Genomic DNA, 15,097 nt, shown 5'->3' with positions numbered 1-15,097 from the left:
ATCCACTTGTTTTCAGCTTCAAGTTTCACTCCTACTTTTTGTCACACTGGAGTCTCTAATCCCTAAGCCTCTGAGGAGTCCTGCAGGGCAAGCTACCTCCCCCTCTGAGGCAAATGCCCCTGAGTGAGCACCTCGCCCCTCCTTCCACCTTGCAGGCTTCCTTCACCACTTCTCCACTGGCTGGCTGCCTTAACAGAATTTTGTTGAAATCACTCATCTACAGATAGCCCCTCTCTACTCTCTTTGACATTGTAGACTAATATGTTTTTAATCTTTTATTATCCTTACATTATAGGGTCTCTCAAGAGACAGAAGATCTTTTTTTTTTTTTTCTCTTTGCCATGGACTTAACCTCTCAATTTCTTAATTTTTCTCAACTGCAAAATGATCATTTTTAAAGTCACTTATAATTTTAAAATTCTGTTATAAATCGCTCCCCTACTTGCGAGTTGACCTTAGATCCCAAAAGCCTGTGCTTCACCAATCTGCTTAAGTCTCCTCAGACTTCATGTTGAATGAATCATTTCACTTTTTTTTTTCTCTAAAGGGACTGATTTATTTTTACTTGCTACATGATCTCCCTGGAATTGCTTTGCAGGAGCATTACCCATTATTTAATAGGTCCTTCTGTCTCACCTGGATCAGCCTGCATGGAGTCACTCATGGGAAAAGTAGCTGGAAAGCAACTCAATATCTGCAGTTAGGAGTGTTTGCCCTTGTGACTCGCAGTTTAGGGCTTCTATTCATAATGTCTCTGACTTTCTCTGTCAGTGGCATCTTAATATTTATAGCACGTCTCTCTTAATTTTCAGTTCAATGAGACTTTTGTTATCCTGGAGTCTATGCCGTTCTGGACAAAGACTTCCTATCATTTTGAAGTTTCCTTTGGCGTTTTTCCAAAGCGAATTTTTGCCATGCCACTGAGTCTATATTTAAGTCAGATCATTTCACATTTGGTGAAAACCTGTCCGGATATTTTGTGTGATGCAGATAGACAGAACTTTGATTTTTGTTTTTTGCTTTATTTTTTGGTTATGTTGATCAATACAATTTAAAACCAAGGTAAAGTAATACAGTGTTATATCTCACAAACCAATTTCTTCATGGTACAATAATATTGAGAAGAAAAATAACTAAGACTTAGATAGCTCTTATTATATGCTTGGCACTGTTCTAGGGAATTTGCATTAATTAATTCCTTTAATCCTCCCATGGCCACAGGGGATAGCTACTACTACCTTGTGCACATGAGGGAAATGAAGCCACGGTACAAATCCAGGCTGTCCGGCTCCAGAAGGATAGTTTGTGGAAAGTTGTTTTCTTTTAGAGATTGTCCAGAAAATACCTGATCCCAAAGAAGAGACATGAACCCTGGAGTTGTTTAGGTGGAGAAATAGGAAGAAGGTGAACAGTTATCTTAGCAATCAGAAAATGGTACACTAGTTTGTAAGGATCTGTAGCAAACATAAATTTTATTTAAAAAACATGAATTCCTCCATATCCTACATTAAATCCCACTTTTTGATTGTTGAAGAGAATTTTGTACTTTTCATTCACCGATCTGCTCATTCATTCAACAGATATTTACTCAGTGCCAACTGTGTGGCAGACTTGAGCCCAGGTAAGGGGGAGACATTTGTGAACAAAACATGGAGGCTACCTGGAGCGGGGAGTGGGCGGCTAGGGGAAGCACCAGCAATAAGCATAACAAGCAGGTGGTATGTTAGAGGCAGGAAGAGGAAGGCAGAGCAGATTGGGGTACGGGAGCTCTGGATTGCTCAGGGAGGGGATGGTGACAGGTTACCAGTCACAATGTGGTGGTCAAAATAAGCATTAGTGAAGGTTAGAGCTGAGCTAAGACTGGAAGGGGGTCAGGGAGTCTGCCTTGCTCCATCTAGGGGAAAGCTGTTCGCAGCAGAGGGAATTGCCACGGCATGAGCTCCCCGACATGGAGAAAGAGCAAGGAGGCCCTTGTGACTGGGCAGGGGCAGCGTGGGCTACCGATGAGCTCCGAGAGGGAGCAGGAAGCTAGAACACTGGGCTTTGGAGCTTGACTTCTACTCTGAGTGAAATGGAAGAGCATTACAGGCTTTGACATGGCCTGGCTTACATTTGCCTGGACTGCTCTGGCTGCTATTTTGAGAATAGACCATACAGGGTCAAGGGTAAGGACAGAGAGACCACAAGGAGACCGAAGCCATAATCAGGCAGCAGACAGCAATGACTCCAACACAGCGGAGGTGGTGACAGATGTGCAGATGTCAATGTATTTTGACTTCGGGGCCCACGGGTTTTCCTTATACATCAGATTTGGGTTCAGAGAAAAATTCAGGATCCAGAATTGGACTTCCTGGTTTTTGACCGGAGCAACTTATGTGGCCGCCATCAGGACGAGGAGACGTTGCATGCCGAGCAGGTATGGAGGGGATTGTACCCGCTGAGGTTGAGATGTCATGCAGACATCCAAGTGTCAGACAGGCAGGCGGATTTCACGAGGGGGAGTTTGGAAGAGCACTGTGGGCTAGAAAATCAAATTGCTTCCGTGAATATTTCCCTAAAGTAATTTATCAGATTTACAGTTGGGCATGATTTTTAAAGAATCTGAGAACACCCAAGAATCCTTTAAAGTAAGAACTTTTAACCTCCAAATGGTTTCAAGTAAATAAAAACATTTGTGAACTCTAAATTTAATAATCACATGGACTTAATGTATTTTATAAATCTTAGGGACCAAATCATGTCTCCCCAAAGTTCATATATTGAAGCTCCAACACCCGGGACCTCAGCATGGGACTGTCTTTGGAGGTTGGGCCTTTAAGGAGGTCATGGAGGTAAAATGAGGTTATATATGGATGGGCCATATAATCTCATGTGACTGGTGTCCCTATAAAAAGAAGAGATCAGGACACAAACACACACAGAGAAAATGGCTGTGGAGACCTAGGGAGAAGATGACCATCTGCAAGGCAAGGAGTGAGGCCTCAGGAGAAGCCAAACCTGCGAACATCTCCATCTCAGACTTCCAGCCTCCAGAGCTGGGAGAGAAATGCACCTCTGCGGTGTAAGCCCCCCAGTCGGTGCTATTGTGTATGGTATTAGCAACTAATACCGTAGAGGTATAATTGAACCCGAATTCATTTCAGTTATATCGTTTTCTTTTCGTATTTTTAAGGCAGTGAATTTTTCCTTTAATTTTTTTTAAGATCTTATTTATTTGTCAGAGAGAGAGAGCACAAGCAGGGAGAGAAGCACTCAGCAGGGAGGCCAATGCGGGACTCGATCCCAGGACCCTGGAATCATGACTTGAGCTGAAAGCAGACGCTTAACCGACTGAGCCACCCAGGCGTCCCTCCTTTAATTTTGCAGGTTTCGTAAGCCCGGAAATATCAGTAGCCTGGGCACGGAGCCCAAGGCTGAGATGGCCCTGGGGCTGGGATACATAGGAAGACCGGGAGGCTGAGACTTTCCTCACAGGAGGATGGGATATCCTGGTTCCCGGTGCGTATCCATGGCGACGAGACCTTTGTGTTTTATTTCCAAGTTCTGCCTTTTCAATTCCAGTCTGGGTGTTGCCTTTCAGAGGGAGTGCTAGAGGGAAACAATTACTTTTTAGCTCAGTCTTTCAGAATAAGACTTTATTAGCATATTTATCTTACCAAAGGCTAGGGAAGTCATTGTAATTTAATATAATTTATTACCCCCAATCTGTTGTGTGCACTGTGTCAATTTGTTAGTGGGCAAGATATTGTTAGAACAGTTGTTAGGAGATTTAACTTAGTGCAGTGAAGAGCCTGGCAGTCGGGGCGCAGCAAGTTCCTGCCTGTTAATTACTCACAGGGAAACAGATCAAGTCGCCTGGTCATGTGCTAAATACTATCATTTGATCAGTGTTGTAGAGCAGTGAACAGGAATATGGTCAGCCCGGATCTGCGCCCAAAATTGGCCTTGCAAAGATCTAAAGGTCCAGAAAACTGACGCCAAACTGCTGCTGACATCAGATATTCCCATAAGGAAGGATAAAATGTTTCCATTCAGAATCAGAGATGAGGCTGAGACTAGAACGAGCTTGGGGAGGTAGCACTCACCCGTGGGAGTCTCGGCTCCCGATGACCAGGATTGAAGTACCACTGTGTTATAGCCTCCAGAACATTACCTGGAGCCTGGTACTCAGTGTTTGCTGAATAAATAGTTCTGATTCTTTTCTTAGGAGAAAGTTTTGTTAAGAGGTAGGGGAAAGAGCCTGAAATGTAAGATCACCACACCCCTAATAAAACCAAATCCAGAGCCAAGAATCAGAATCCCAATCCAGAATCAAGGCTTGGGCCCAGAAGGAGGATCTCTGTACAGAGAGGGATAGCTGGGCCCCCTTCCCAAAGGATTCGACTTCTGCTGGGATTCTTTTATTTCATGGAGCTCTGCCGCTGTGCCTGGCTGCACAGGTGTGTTGTACATACTTAAAAGTCCTTGCCCTACGGTTAAGCGGCTGCCTTCAGCTCAGGTCATGATCCCAGGGTCCTGGGATCGAGCCCCTCATCGGGCTCCCTGCTCGGCGGGGAGCCTGCTTCTCCCTCTCCCTCTGCCTGACTCTCTGCCTACTTGTTCTCTCTCTCTCTATCTCTCTGTCAAATAAATAAATAAAATCTTAAAAAAAAAAAAAAAAGTCCTTGCCCTAGCCTGGACACCATTGCCTTCCCTGTGTTCCCCTTAATGCAGCTATGGTAGGCTGGGGCCCTTCAAACACCGTCAAAAGGTGAATCAGATGGAAAAGAAAGCAAAGTACATAGGAGCATTAGAACAGCCCTGCTTTCAAAGGCTGAGCAATTTATTTTCCAGCTCCAAAGACCTGGCTTAAACTGGGTCACCCTGTCTGGGTTCTTTAGTTCCAGCTCTTGGCTTGTCTTCAGAGAGCATATCCAGCAAGATCCCTGGCCCAGAGAACCAGGGTCCCTTTCTCTGTCCTATCTGAGGCTCTCCCTCCGAATTCCAGGTCCAGAGTTAGAAGGTGGGCTCCCTCCCCTGATGACTGACCCCCAAGATCACTCTTTCTCCAGATGAGCTCTCCACCTGCACCTGCAGAGCAGGGCCCTAGCCCCGGCAGCAGACCTGGACATCCATACCCATGAGTGTATCACCACCATCCTGGGAGTCACATGCAGACCCCAACACATAGGGAGGCAGAGAGGAAGGAAAGCTCCTGAAACAGCTCCAGTAGAGACAGCTGGGGCCACCCAAGAAACACACTTGGCCCACTTTACAGTTCTGCCCCAGGCACGCTCTGCCTTTATGACATTTGAGCTGGTAATCTGAGGATTGAAACTGAGAGATTGTCTCTTTAAAGTGGTCACGGGAATGTCAGAAACAAGTGGCAACTCCATTTTAATGGTTTGTCTCGGGGAAGGAGCAGCCTGGCTGCCAGGACTCCAACCTTCGAGTGTCCCTCTCTCCCAAGTCAGGTCCCCCGTTCTGTGAAGAAGAAGAAGAAAGCCTCTCTGGAGGGCAGGTGGGTCCAGGTTTTTGTTTCCTTGTTGGGATTTTGCATGTAAAACTCTCAAAAACAAGGCTGGCCTATCGCACCTGTCACGCCGCCCAGCCTGTTTGTTTTCCTAGGCGTTTATGGACCTGTCATTGGTTAACAGATGCCAAGTGGTTTCATGTTCTAAGTGCCCCCCCCCCCGCCACCAACCTGGCTTCAGCACCACACCCACCTTTGTAATGAGCCTGAACTTGCTGTTGTCCAAACACGAGCTACTGAACTAAAAACTCAACTTTATGATTTAATACGTAGGTCTTTTTTTTTCTCCCCGAAGAAAATTTATCTGATCTTGGCCAGGTTTTAGTTTGTCATTATGCTGCATGCAATGTTCTTAAATTAATTTTCCCTCTTTTCCAGTAGCTTTGGTTTCCATCAGTTATATCTTGTTCAAAAATCCTTTCTTTGCCCATATTGTGATTACTAATATTTCCTATAGACAGTCTCTTGAAACGGGTCACAGAATTTTCACTTAGCCAGGTAAGATATTGAGGATCAAGTGTCTCCTATAAATTATAAGAGATAAAAAGTGCTTCTCTGAGTTTTTTCTTTTTCTTTTTTTTCTCTTATAAAGGATGACTTGGGATATACTCAAGGCTTCTCGAGTTTGAGTAGGTCTTAGGACAGATCTTGGTTTCCTCATGGTCTGGCACTTTCATCTTTCACTATTTCCTGTCTGTTTTATTCCATGTGGGAAAAATGTCAACATGAGTGTCAAGCAAAAATTCCACTTTGACACAAAACTTTGGAGGTGAATTCTTTGTTCTTTACCAAAACATAGGAAAGAAAGGAGATCTAGTATTTAGATTTTTCTGCTTCTCCTTCATAGAAATAGCACCTCTTCCCTGGGAATAGTTCGGTACCACAGATTCTTCTTAATCCCAGTTATCTTTTAATCTTTGTGAGTTTTAGTCTAAATAAAGTGTCTTTGACTTTCAATTCAGCTTCCAAATGGGGAAACCATGTACATAATCCCTCTGTGGGACTTTTTTCTGTTTTAAACCTTTTTTTTTCCTCCCGAATTATGACTGTGCTCAGTGAGTCTTGACAATCATTTCTAAATTAGCCCTGTCTGAACTTGTGTTTGGTAATCTTAGGTATTTAATTGTAAGTGTCATGGATTCCTAGCATTTCCCAGTGCAGGTGTCGGATTAAAAAAGACAGTTTGACATCTTCATCGTGCGGGTCATTTTAGTATTTTCCATGCCAGGAGCAAGGTAATTAACATTGCTCTCTCACTGCAGGCTAGCACAGTGACTTTGTAAGTGGTCCCCTCCCGGGTACGGGCCGGGATGCACCTTCTACTTCCTGTTTGTCCAGTGCAATACTGCAAAGGGTTCTATGGTGAGAAAGCCAGACCGTGGAAGGCGGCGAAACAGCTCTGTCAAGAAGCAGGGTTGCCAAAGCTCATATACAGTCACGTCCGCTGAAATGTTTATTTTTACACAGTTCTTGAAAAGTGAACAGAAACCATGATTTCAAATTGGATTAGGAGAGATTATGTCATGGAGGAAATCAGGTGCACCAAGTGTTTGTAGGAGAACAGTTTGGAGTTCAGAGTCAGATTTTGTGGTGGTGTTCGTCTTCCTCCAAATTGTTTCCCAAAGCTCAGAGCTGCTTCTGAAATCAATAGGCATTCTGGACAGAGCACGAAGAGAAACAACGATGGGGAAATAGAGATTTCTTGGTGCCGATTCTGAAGTTCTTTCACAGCTAACATTTTTCAGTGCTTCCCAAATATTGATCTCTTTCCAGGGATCAGAATGCCTATGCCCCTGCCTCTTCTCCAGGTGGAATTTCACCTGAGCATTTGAATAAACTGGCAGCAGATCAGTTGGTAGGCCAGGAATTCAGAGCCCAGGAGGGTGAATTGTTTAGGAGAGGCTGCATCCGGCTGAGGGAGTGCCGCCTGGCCCCCAGGCCCACAGATGGCAGCCTGTGCAGCAACTCTGAGTACATCCCTGCTGTCATCCCCGTCTCGTGGCACGTGGCTTGTGCCCCATCTGCTTGCCAATACCTGGTGACTCGGCCTGACCTCTTTTTCTGGGTTCTGGACTTGTGTGTTCACCCCTTGGCCAAGCCACGCTCCTGAAAATATTCACTGAGCTCCTGCCCAGGTCCGGCTTTGGTTCACCATCTTCCTGTAATCCAGGCGCCATACAGTGGATTGCGTGTCCCCTTATTAAATCACACCCCAGTTCCTACCTTCTGAGATGGCCCGTGTGGATTTTCATCGGATTAGAAATGCTCTCTAACTCACTTTATTGAATAAAAGTTTACATGGACTATCTTCTTGAAACTGGAAAAAATCAAATGTCTTTTGGAGATAGTCAAAGGGAATCAGGGCCCCGTGAAGACTGGGAGGATGGAAAACTTTCAAAATTTCCTAAGTGGTATTGCTCACTGCCTAGAATCATATAGTTACTATTATTTTATGTTTCAGAAATTTTCAGTCCATCACCTTTCCTATTGTAAAAAAAAAAAAAAGTCAGTGAATGGTTTATTTATTTATTTTTTTTTAGGGTTTTATTTATTTGAGAGAGAAAACATGAAAGAGAGAGCGAGGGAGCAAGCACGAGCGTGGGCGGGGGAGGGCAGAAGGAGAGGGAGAAGCAGGCTCCCCACTGAGCAGGGAACCTGACGTGGGGCTTGATCCCCAGACCCTGGGATCATGACCTGAGCCGAAGGCAGACGCTTAACAACTGAGCCACCCAGGCGCCCCATGATTTCCTTTTTTTAAGGCTGAATAATATTCTGTTGTGTGTGTGTCCATTTTCTTTATTCATCTGTCTACGTACACTTAGGTTGCTTCCGTTTCTTGGGTATTGTGAATAATGCTGCTATGAACATAGGAGGACAGATGTCTCTTGGAGATGATGTGTTCCTTTCCTTTGGACAATCCAGAAGTGGGATTGTTGGATCATATGGCAGTTCTGTTTTTAATTTCTTGAGGAACTTCCATACTGGCTGTACCAATTTACTTTCTCACCAACATGTAAAGGATTTCCTTTTCCCTATATCCTCACCAGCACTTATAATTTTTTTGTCTTTTTTATAATAGATATCCTAACAAGTGTGAAGTGATAACCTCATCTTGGTTTTGATTGTCATTTTCCTGAGGTGGTGATGTTAAGCACCTTCACATGTATTTGTTGGCTATTTGTATGTCTTCAGGAAAATGTCCATTTAGACTCTTTTCCCATTTTTTAATTGGGTTGTTTATTTTTTTACATTAAGTTATATGGGTTCCTTGCATATTTTGGAGATTAACCCCTTATCAGATACATGATTTGCAAATATTTCCTCCCATTCCGTAGGCTGCCTTTTCATTTTGCTTTGGTTTTCTTTGTTGTGCAGAAGCTTTTTAGTTTGATGTAGTCCCAATTGTTTATTTTTGCTTTTGTTGACTTTACTTTTCATGTCAAAACAACAACAAAAAAATCATTGCCAAGACCAATGTCAAGGAGCTTACTCTCTGTTTTCTTGTAGGAGTTTTACATTTTCTGGTCTTAGGTTACAGTGTTTAATCCATTTTGAGTTGATTTTTGTGTATGGTGTGAGATAGGGGTCCAGCTTCATTCTTTTGCACATAGCGGTCCATTTACTGAACATACCATCTTTTCCCTATTGTATATTGATGGCTATTCTGTTGAAATTGATTGACTATACATGCATGGATTTATTTCTGAGCTTTCTATACTGCTCCATTAATTTCTGTGTTTGTTTTTATGCCAATACCATACTCTTTTGGTTACCATGGCTTTGTAATATAGTTTGAGATCAGGAAATGTGCTGCCTCTAGCTTTGTTCTTTCAGAAGATTGCTTTGGTAATTTGGGGCCTTCTGTGGTTCCATACAGATTTTAGGATTTAAAAAAAAAAACTGTGAAAAATGCCATTAGAATTTTTATAGGGATTGCATTGGACCCATAGACTGCTTTGGGCAGTATAAACATTTTAACAATATTAAGTTTTCTAATCCATGAACGCAGAATATATTTCCATATATTTGTGTCCCTTTTAGTTTCTTTCATCAGTGTCTTTAGTTTTCAGTGTACACATCTTTCACCTCCTTGGTTACATTTGTTCCTTATTCTTGTTGATGCTATTGTAAATGGGATTGATTTCTTAATTTCTTTCTGATAGTTCATTGTTGGTATATAGAAATGGAACGGATTTTTGTGTATTGATTTTGTGTCCTGCAACTTTACTGAAATCATTTGTCAGTTCTAACAGAGTTTTGATGGAGTCCTTAGATTTTTCTATATGTAATATCACATCATCTGCAAGTAGAGACAATTTTACTTCTTCCTTTCTGATTTGGATTATTTCTTTTCCTTGCCTAATTATTCTAATTCTGTGGTGAATAAAAGTGGTGAGAGTGGGCACCTTTGTCTTGTTTTTGATCTTACAGGAAAAGTTTTCAGTATTTCATCACTGAGTATGTTAACTCTGGGCTTGTCATATATGGCCTTTATTATGCTGAGGTGCCTCTATTCCCACTTTATTGAAAGTTTTTATCATGAAAGGATGTTGAATTTTGTCACATGCTATTTCTGCATCCATTGAGATGGTCCTATGATTTTTTTATATACAAATATCTCTTTATTAGTAATAGTACCACATAAAACCAAAAATTAAATAATGTCTAAAATTCACACTCAATATAATCACTTCCACCATTCAATCAAATATTCGAAGACTAAGCATTTCCAATATTAACTTCTGTATTTTATAAAATGAGAATATTTACATGATTCTTTTTAGTGATTCTTTTTTTAATTATTATGTTATGCTAATCACCACACATTACATCATTAGTTTTTGATGTAGTGTTCCATGATTCATTGTTTGTGTATAACACCCAGTGCTCCATGCAGTATGTGCCCTCTTTAATACCCATCACCAGGCTAACCCATCCTCCCACACCCCTCCCCTCTAGAACCCTCAGTTTGTTTCTCAGAGTCCATAGTCTCTCATGGTTTGTCTCCCCCTATGATGTTTATCTTTCGTTTTGTTAATGTGGTGTATCACATTAATTGATATGTAGATGTTGAAACATCGTGGCATCTCTGAAGTAAATCCTACTTGATCATAGTCTATGATCCTTTTAATGTATTGTTAAGTTCAGTTTGAAAATATTTTGTTGAAAAATTTTGCATTCGTATTCGTCAGGGATGTGGCCTACAATTTTCTTTTCTTACGGTGTTCTTGTCTGGTTTCTGTATCAGACAAAATGAGTTTGGAAGTGCTCCTTCCTCTTCTGTATTTTGGAAGAGTTTGAGAAGGATTGGTATTAATTTTTCTGTAACTGTTTGGTAGAATTCACCAGTGAAGCCATCTGGTCCTGGACTTTTGTCTGTCGGGAGGTTTTTACTAGTAATCAGTCTGCTATGAGTTTCTATTTCTTTATGATTCAGTCTTAGTAAGTTGTATGTTTCTAGGAATTTATCCATTTCTTCTAGGTTGTCCAGTTTGTTGGCGTATAACTGTTCATAGTAGTTCCTTATGATCCCTTGTATTCCTGTGATATGGATCTGAATACTTCAGACTTTCTTTGAAGGTCAATAGCTTCAGAAACATTTTAGCCATGCTCCTGCACCACCACCACCATGAAAAAAGAGACATATTCTCAGATAACGAGTGTGCTTTAGTTACGTATAAGAGGCCTTTGGTGCTTGCCATGCCCGTAGCCCCTTCTGGGAAGTTTAGAGAAGCAGAGCAAAGGCAGTGAGCAGAGCCTTAGGCAGTGGAAGCCTTGGATAAGTAGAAGCAGGAAGAAGAGCTGGAGATTCAGCCATGGCCTTGGAATGGCTGGATCCCCAATATGACAGAGCTCTCGTGTCCGGAGCAATGGACAAATCCCACCAAGGGGCTGATGATGGCCCCTCTAGAACCGTCTTGCTCCTTGGCTTCTCTGCCAGGGTTGGCTGAAGTCTTGGCCGTGCTGCTGATCCTTGGTGCCCTGATCTCTCCAGGCTCACTGTGCATCCCCCACCCCGCATGTCCAAGACTGATGGAATCTCTTTGCAGCATGAAAGAGATTATCTACCAGCTAGCTTTGGGAGCTTCAGGGAATCGGGGCCGTATAAGGGTAGCTTTGCCTGTGCTGAGCCCTGTCCTGTCTCTGAAACTTTTGGGCTTCACTTTCTCATCTATAAGGAAACTCTGAGGAGGGCTCCTCAACGGTGGAGGGCTCACTATGTGTGAGGCATGGGGCTAAGGACCTGACATGCTTATCTCTTTTCAGTAATTGCAGGAGACCTATGCGGTGGGGGTCACTGTTGGCATTTCACAGATTAGGAAACAGGCACGGGGAACTCAGTGACTTGCCCAAAGGCACTCATGACTGAGTGACAGAACCAGGCTTTGCATTTTGATTTGATTACATCCAAAGTCAGTACTTTTCACCACTGTGCTGATCTGTTCTGGTTTTTTATTTTTTTAAATCACTTACGTTTATCATGGGTGTTGATATCGGAGACTACAGAAGTGACCCATGGATTGAGAATGTCAAACATGAAGCAAAACACTGTGTTTTTAATAGGGTGTCATCCTTTGTATATGAAGACAAGGCTCTTAACTCTGCCAGTACAGCACATACTTTGAGCTTTTTTTTTTTTTTTTTAAATCAGAAAGAGAATTTTGCTTGTTCATTTATATTCTGAATAGGTTACATTTGTCTTGTGCCTCATAGCTCACATTTTTTTTAAAGATTTTTTATTTATTTATTTGAGACAGAGAGAATGAGAGAGACAGAGAGCACATGAGAGGGGGGAGGGTCAGAGGGAGAAGCAGACTCCCCGCCAAGCAGGGAGCCCGATGCGGGACTCGATCCCGGGACTGCGGAATCATGACCTGAGCCGAAGGCAGTCGCTTAACCAACTGAGCCACCCAGGCGCCCACATTTTGCACTTGGCATTTAAAGAGTAGCTTCATGAAATAAAGATCGGAGGTGAGTTGCTTAAGGAGAGAGTTTGGAAAGACTAGAAAAGGGAAATTTCTCAGACCATGCAGTGGATGTGATGTTTTCTATTCTCAATAGTAAGTCTAATTCACTGTATGGGTCAGAGAGTGATTTGATAAAGACTGACAGAATCACTGAATTGTCCATAACAATGCTGTGTGTGTTTATGTCTCTGGGTGAGTGTGTTATGATGTATTCACACATGCAAACCCATCATATCCAGTTCCCTTGGGTGCTGGGTTCCCAGGAGGTGTGTGTCAGGATGAGAGTTACAGGACTAAAACGGGTGTGAGTTTCAGGGAAGAATGATTGGTTTTACAGTTGATGGAGATGGAAACTTGCTTTTAACTTTTTCCCCCTTCCTTTTTAAACTAAAAACAGGAGTTTCTAATCTTATTATAAAGGTAACATATCTTTGTATCAGATAAATTAGAAAATACAGAAAGCTCCAAATTTATACAGAAATAAAAATATTGACTTTAATTTTCAGTCCCTTTATTGCTCATCCTAAGATTACATATGGAATTTCCAGAAAGAGAATGCCCAGGAACACCTGGGTGGCTCAGTCTGTTAAGTGGCTGCCTTTGGCTCAGGGGTCCTGGGATCCCCTCTCCCTCTGCCCTTCCCCTCCACTTGTGCTTGCTCTCCCTTTCATGCTATCTTTCTCTCTCAAATAAATAAATAAAATCTTAAAAAAAGAGAGAGAGAGAGAGAATGCCCAAATCTAAGTCTTGCCCGCTCAGTACTCGCCTCCCTCGAGGGAGCCAACTTCTCATGCTTCATCAGCCCCTGCTTGCCAAGGGGCAGCAAAGCTCTGGGTGGACCCCTCTTCTCTCTCTCTCTCGGCAGGCTCTCGTGGTTTCACATATCACCTCTTGACTGCAAACTCTGGATTTCCAATCCTGACATTCCATGTAATTAATCTTCTACAGAAAATGTAATGTTCATCTCTACTTTCACTCTCCTTGTACAACACACAGCTCTTATTACCAAATGTCAAGACTGTTAGAACACCTTCCAAACTGGTCTTCCTCACTCTTGTGCCTTCTTGAAATCCGTCTTTCATGCTGGGATTAGCTGAAATTTTCTAAAGCAACATTTTAAACATTGGCCTTTTCCTTGGTTCTCTCTGATGCCTCTAGGGTAGGGTACTAACTCCTTCACCTAGAAGTCAAAAGGCTTTGCAGTCTTGCCCTTATTTACTTGATCAGTGTCTTTTTCCCACTATAGTCCGGGTTCATCAGAAACATTTAGCATGTACTGAAAATCCTCTCATGGTTAGGTTGGGCCTCCATGGCTGACCAAGGAGATGTGGTTAGAAACAAGGTTTGTCACTTCTAGGCCTGGCCGTCACAGCTGCCGTGTGACTCTCCAGGCCTCTCCTCATGTTTCATGTTGTCTTCAGAGGCCACCTGTTTTCCACGTGCTGCTACAAAGTGGTGGCGCTGCCCATCAGCCCGGGGCCCTGAGGGATCCTGTGGAGTAGAGCCCCCTGCTGACCCACGTTGGAGGTGTAATGTAAGAAATAAGAAATAAGTTTGGTTTTTCATTAAGCCTTTGAGATTTTAGGCTTACTCTGTTACTATAGTCTAGCCTTTGCTGTCCTGGCAAACTTCTGTGTGAACGCATCTCAGATAGCTCACGATTTAGTCAGAGGCCTCATCTACTTTTGACCAAGGAAGGAGAGGACATTGAGAAATAGTCCAGCTACCTCACGATTTAGTCAGAGGCCTCCTCTACTTTTGACCAAAGAAGGAGAGAATATTGAGAGATAGTCCATGACTCTAGTTCCAGATGACCAACGCAGTGATCCCCAGACTTTGAGATTTCACCAACTAATAACAATTCAAAAGAAAAACTGAAAGCTTGGCAGAAATTACCAAATTATAATTTCCTCATGAAAAGGCATTTAAGAAATCCTGTCCTCTGTATTACCATCATGTTACAAAATAAAGGACATGCAACACTGCATATCTCCTCTCAGAACGGGAAACATATGCTGTCAAGATTGAAGGCACATTTTAAAATTGAATTTATTTAGCTTCATTAAAAATGAGACTCTCTACACTGTCCCTGTTTTTCTCACTTCAGTGTTTCGCAGTAAGCACATTGTCATGGAAAGGTACTGACCGAAGGAGTGGAGTTTGAAAAGGGCAGAGCAGGTCCCCTAAGTGAAACTTGAAGACCTGGAAGGAGGTAGGCCAAGGTTTCCTCTGAGATGTTGGCTGGCCCCTGGGAAGCTGCCTTATTTGCTGACTGCCTGACCTTGACCTTTGCATCCTGTTGAGACCTCTCCATTCTAAGAGGTATAGCCGTCAGTCATACCAAGATGCATGTGCAGGTGAGGGTTGAGGGTGTGTGGGGGTGGGGAAGGCTAATGAGTGGTGGTGCCGAGTCTCACTCTATCATGTGAGTGCCACACTACTCTTGGGACCCTGAAGACTCCAATCTGCAGGCAATCCAACAGAGCTCCCTGAGGTTCCTGGGATTGGCTCTGCTGGGGTCCTCCTTTGGTCTGGTATTCCTATTCCCAGGGCCTAAGGGCTGCCTCAACCTCCCCTGTTGTGCATGGTTCGGTCCTTCCAGGCTCAGCTGTGGGGT

The 15,097-nt window shown here is 43.0% G+C and overlaps 1 long non-coding RNA gene across 1 annotated transcript; it reads left to right on the top strand.

Annotated features, from left to right (window-relative positions):
- Positions 1-2,202: 2,202 nt before the first annotated feature.
- On the top strand, positions 2,203-14,832 carry LOC123847370 (uncharacterized). Its single transcript, XR_006791537.3, has 3 exons — positions 2,203-2,416; positions 5,450-5,500; positions 14,588-14,832. It is a non-coding gene; the product is annotated as an uncharacterized LOC123847370 (long non-coding RNA).
- The last annotated feature ends 265 nt before the right edge of the window (positions 14,833-15,097 follow it).

This window comes from Mirounga angustirostris, unplaced genomic scaffold (assembly GCF_029215605.1).
Source record: "Mirounga angustirostris isolate CCGP_5_RB_7025 unplaced genomic scaffold, mMirAng1.0.hap1 SCAF_2, whole genome shotgun sequence".
In the NCBI taxonomy this organism is placed as follows: Eukaryota; Metazoa; Chordata; class Mammalia; order Carnivora; family Phocidae; genus Mirounga; species Mirounga angustirostris.
The sequence above is the reverse complement of the archived record's forward strand: the minus strand, read 5'-3'. Positions and strand labels throughout refer to the sequence as shown.